Source organism: Zeus faber (genome assembly GCF_960531495.2).
Source record: "Zeus faber genome assembly, chromosome: 5".
Classification (NCBI taxonomy): Eukaryota; Metazoa; Chordata; class Actinopteri; order Zeiformes; family Zeidae; genus Zeus; species Zeus faber.
In genome coordinates this window covers 22706595-22712594 of record NC_137192.1, presented here as the reverse complement: position 1 = coordinate 22712594, position 6000 = coordinate 22706595, and positions in this window count along the sequence as shown.

The window sequence follows — 6000 nt, the reverse complement described above, 5'->3', positions numbered from 1 at the left end:
GACGGTAGTGTACTCTATTACACTGTATTCTACTTTAGAATAGACTGTAGTGTACTTTTTTACACTGTATTCTACTTTAGAATAAACAGTAGTACACTCTTACACTGTATTCTACTTTAGAATAGACGGTAGTGTACTCTATTACACTGTATTCTACTTTAGAATAGACGGTAGTATACTCTATTACACTGTATTCTACTTTAGAATAGACAGTAGTACACTCTTACACTGTATTCTACTTTAGAATAGACAGTAGTATACTCTATTACACTGTATTCTACTTTAGAATAGACAGTAGTGTACTATATTACACTGTATTCTACTTTAGAATAGACAGTAGTACACTCTTACACTGTATTCTACTTTAGAATAGACGGTAGTGTACTCTATTACACTGTATTCTACTTTAGAATAGACGGTAGTATACTCTATTACACTGTATTCTACTTTAGAATAGACAGTAGTGTACTCTATTACACTGTATTCTACTTTAGAATAGACAGTAGTACACTCTTACACTGTATTCTACTTTAGAATAGACGGTAGTGTACTCTATTACACTGTATTCTACTTTAGAATAGACAGTAGTATACTCTATTACACTGTATTGTACTTTAGAATAGACAGTAGTACACTCTTACACTGTATTGTACTTTAGAATAGACGGTAGTATACTCTATTACACTGTATTCTACTTTAGAATAGACGGTAGTGTACTCTATTACACTGTATTCTACTTTAGAATAGACGGTAGTATACTCTATTACACTGTATTCTACTTTAGAATAGACTGTAATATACTCTATTATGCCGTATTATACTTTGGAATAGACTATTGTGTACTCTATTATACTTTATTCTACTTTAGAATAGACTGTAGTTTACTCTTTATTCCACTGCATTATACTCTATGCTATTTTACTCTTACTCTTATTATAATTTATTATATTCTCTGTAAATCTTCTGTATTATAATCAAGAAAAGAGTAGATTAGAGTATACTTTATTGTTCTTCACTCTACTCTATTTTACTTTATTTTATTCTCCTCGAGTCTGCTCTCTTTTATTCAACATAATTCTATTCTTTTGTAGTTGACTTTATTCTACTCTGTTCTAAATTAATAATGTAAGTCAAGCTTTTTTATATAGCCCATTTCATTCAAATGGAAAACCCAATGTGCTTTACAGCAAAACAAAAAATAAATTAAATAGACAATTATGAAGACAATTCGCTGAAATGCAGATTGTTTTATTTTTTTAAATTTGTATTTGTCCAATTTGGCACATGGAATAATTGACTAAATATGAAGTATTGAACAATAACACTAAAATATCAAAAGTTAATTGTGAGCTGCCATGAGAGAAGCATTGCATTTGACACAGTGCGACAGAGGATTAGGCCGAGTCACTTTGTGATGTTTGGGTTGCATCGTCATGGCGACATACCACAATTTGCTGCGACCGCAGTGGGTGATCAGCCTCTGTGGGGTGAAATTCCAAGGCGTTCACCCCAGACTCAGACGCAATAAATAACCCAGCAGCTTGTGGACAGCGGGTTCCACCTTCCACTGGGTCTCCTGCTGCAGCCAAAGAAGCACAGTTACAGGAGAGACCCCACACTCAACACTTTAGATTTCATCCAGTGGAAGAAAAAAATTTCCATTGGAAGCCTTCAAGCTGTGCTCATTCTTATCATATGGTAGTTAGGGTATAATAATATATTAATTTCATTAAAATGTGATGATCATGGTCTTGGTTGTGGTCACGCCGGATGACAAACGCGACAAGCTACCAGCTCTAATAGAAAACTTGTGGGCAGCAACTCCGGGTCCTTTCAAGGGCTGACAAAATGATGGGCGTTTACTGGTCTGTTTCAGACATTTACTCAGCTGCCTTCTCTTCCTCGTATGAGCGAACCTGGCATTCTTATCTCCCCGAACACTCCTGATGCCAGAGTGAGACAACTCCCATAATAACCGACTCAGAAAAATCCGCCTGCGCCTCCTCACGTCTGACAAAATGGGAGTGAACCGGTCTCTTTGAGCCAACGCATGACCAGGACCTGCTGCTCCTGCATATCTCGCCTGCTTCCTCGTAGTACGTTGTAGAGGTCAGGTCAGGGCCGCTTTCCAAAATGTTTTCGCGGCTCAGGTCCCCTGGCAGACTTAGCTCCAGCTAAGGACCCAGCCCTCCCCGACCCAAAAAGGGCTTCACATTATCACTATCTCACAACAGTCTACCAAATCCCCCACCCCACCGTAATAAAGATATATTTATTAATTATTTAAATATTAATGATCTATTCACCATTTATTTAAAAGCAGTGAAAACAACGTTTAAAAAATAAACAATGAAATAAACAAAACATATATTCAAATTTGAAAAATATTTCGCTGTGGATCCCCTGCAATTGTTTTGAGGACCCCTAGTGGGCCGCAGACCCCAGTTTGGGAACCCCCGGTTTTGTTTTACTGGAGAGTCCTGTACAGCTGGTAATATGTGAAGGACAACCTGGTTAAAATATCTTGGTGTTGGGAGGAAAAGTTGTCATCTGATATTAAGAAACATGGACTTATTATTCATTACAGTATTAAAGCAGCAATACCAACTTTTTACAATAATATTAGAACACGTGAAGGTATTTTTAGCTTATCCTTCATGCCCATGCTATCTTTACTGTTACAGACTGGACATCATGGACACACGAAAAAGAGTTTTTCCCCATCTTTTGTTAATATGTGTTTTAAAAAATGTGCTGTGGATTCGGGAGACTGGAGTTCTGTGACATCTAGTGTCCAAAATCCGAACAGCACTAAAGAGGAGCTCATACCTATTGCATAACAGTTAGGAGGTTACCAAAATACTGTCAAAATAAAATGGCAAATTTAATGGGTAAAATGTAGGTTTTTCTTTAACTAGCTTCTTTTTTTTTGTCATTATTTCTGGTGTGTAGGTTATGTGTGTGTGTGTGTGTGTTTGTGTGTGTTTGTGTGTGTTGGGCGGGTGGGTGGGTGGTTGCGCGCGCGTGTGTGTTTGTGATTTTCTGTGTGGGTTGTATCCAATGCATACTATATGCTTTCTAATTAAAACCTAGACTAAAACCGTTTTTGATTGTTTTAGATATGAATTTCCAACATTGGGAGTCGATCTGCGTTTCACCTGCCCTAATGTGCACACTCGACCGAGTTAAAACTGCAAAAACAAATGCTTTGATTTGAAATACGGCCAACATGTGATCCACTTTCTATCCCTTAAACAAACTGAAAAAAGTCAATACTTTTAGGAGTAATTTATATGATTTATATAATAGATCTGAAACTTTTTTTTAGTTTTTTCCAATGGTAATTAGTGCATGGAATGACATTATGGGCTACATCTGAGTCACATGGGGGTTGTGTGGCATCAATAAGAAACAGCAAGAACAATAATGATGTGAAGTCTACGCAATTCCATTACAAAGGGAAAAAACGATTTAATTATTTGGCCAAACTACCATATCGTACCATATTACTTACAGAAAGTGTTTGCTTTGGAATGGACATTAGGCAGCCAATTCCAGGGCGAGAGAATGCACTGCAAAAGGCAGGCGATGAATTAAGAGAAGCAACAAAAAAAACATCCCAGCATATCTAGGAAGTCCACAGTGTTCATCTCGGGGGGAACCACTGGTGAAGAGGTTCAGATTGGTGTTTCCATTCATCAACATTGGGCCTAAGCTTGCATTTGGTTTGGAAGCTTTTCTGAAGTGGCCCCACGATTGAGAGATGTACTTAAAACAGAAATATACAACCGTTTCTATAATTGCGCCATTTATAACTGCAAAAGCCCTGGTCATTCATGGGTTTATTTTCTGAGGCGCTGAAACGAGGACACAGAGGAGATCTAATCAGACACGGCGCCGGGATTCGTGCATGTTCCAAAGAAAATGGACTTAGAATTGACCAGATGAACTGACGGCGTGATATGCCGCTGAGCTTTCTTTTGCCGCCAAGACGGTCCCTGCGTTGTACCGCCGACTCCCCTTTCTTGTCCTTTCATCAAGGCCGGCCGCTGCCATGACAACCAGAAATCTGCCACGGTAACAACGTCTCATGCAGCTTTGTGATATGACAGAAGAGGATTGCGGGGATATACTCTGGTTTCACATGCCACCTAAACGATGATTCCATCAACATCGACCGCACGTTGGGAGAGTTGACGTGCGACTCAGAATCATTCGACATTTCAAACACCGGCATTTAAAATACACTCAAACAACGGTTGACATGTTTTTGTTTTTTTTTGTTTTTTTTTCAGTAAAACTTTATTTTTCAGTGCATGAACAGAACACCATGTCAAGGTCATAGACTATCCTTTTTCAATCCATTTTAAATATGTTCTTTCTATTTTTTTTTACATAAAAAAATAATGGAGCGATTAATTACATCTCTATTCTTTTCCCCAAAAGAGCACTCTCCAAGTATTTATAAAGGTGCTGTACAATATACAAACATTTACATCTAATGTACCCACATGATGTAGGAGAGACCACAAGGATTGATATTCTAATGAGGCAATGCAAGGCCACAGTATGATACAAACAGGAACTATGGTCAAAATCAAAGTGTGGAGAAGGACAACAGTGCAGGGGACGTACAATAAGATGGGAATGATCTGTTTACGGACCAGAGTGCACGGCCTCTCATGGCTGGAGGTATTCGCCTCGACCAGCCAAACTATTGCACAACTCCGACCTCTGATGGGCTCATAGTGCCTCTGCTCACGTCTTTCAAAACCTGTTCTGGGGAGAGAAACCTTTTTCCCTTTCCCAGTCTCCCTCCTCCATCGCAGGCCGGAGTCCCCCAGTTGCCTTTTCCCAGCACTCACTTTTAATCATCTGCTACTTATTGCGTTCCCTGAGCTTGTTCGAACGTGTCGTAATCCCAATTGCAGTGACTTTCACGCTTCTATTTTAGTTATTTACCCCCAAACATTATTTTTTTTAAATATAAACCAATGACGGGATTTTGTCTGAAGAAATCCTATCCGAGAACAATTTAGTAGATTGTTATGATTTTGTATAGAAATGTACTTTTCTATAGAAGTATAATCATGATATATATTTTTTTAACTTCCACATAGTCAAATTATAGCGAAATCAAAACTACAGCTCAGCTTCTGGGGACTTTCTCCTCGGTGGCCCCTCGAAGCTTCTAGGGCCAAGAATTGTAAACTGCAGCCTTGAAATAATAGACGTGAGTGAAGTCTCTGTACAACAGCCTCTGGTCCAATTCCCCGATAATCCATAACCTCATTATCTATGCTTATTTAGCCCTCAACCCACTCATTATATGTTACAAAAACAGACAGATTCCAATAGACTCCTGGCTTATTCTTCTGTCAGGCAAGGGTAAAATGCCGCCAAGGGCGTTTCAAGACTCTCGATGCAAACGCGCTCTACTTGGTCTTGAACAGCGAAGGAGGAAAAAAACAAAACCTTTTTATAACAAGCAAAAAACGAATCTCAGGTAAATTGCGATGCATTTGAATGTACCTGCGGCAAGTTCAACATCGCCTACGGAGTACAACTCATGGTCATTCTGTAATGCTACAAGGGCAGGTGCAGTGCAATGGAATTCAATAGATATTTTAGAATCTGCAAAACATGACAAAATTCAAATATATATATTTATATTTATATACTGTATTATACTCCACAATGAGACACATATCGAGTGATCGCAAACATTTGGTAAAGATAGCAGTTTGCACGGTACCCATACATTTCATGAACTACAAAGATCCATATGGTAATGTCTACCACTGAAATACATTGGAAGAATGCTAAAACCTCAGATAAACTTAAATGAACCTTTGAAGTCTATATAAAAATGTTGAAGGGCTTGGTACTGCTAAACATACATATATTAATCTATTTGTTATCTCAATAAATTACACACAGCTTAGGTATCATACAAGTGGTAAACAAAATCTCAAACCACAAGTTTCTGGTCTTTTGTAA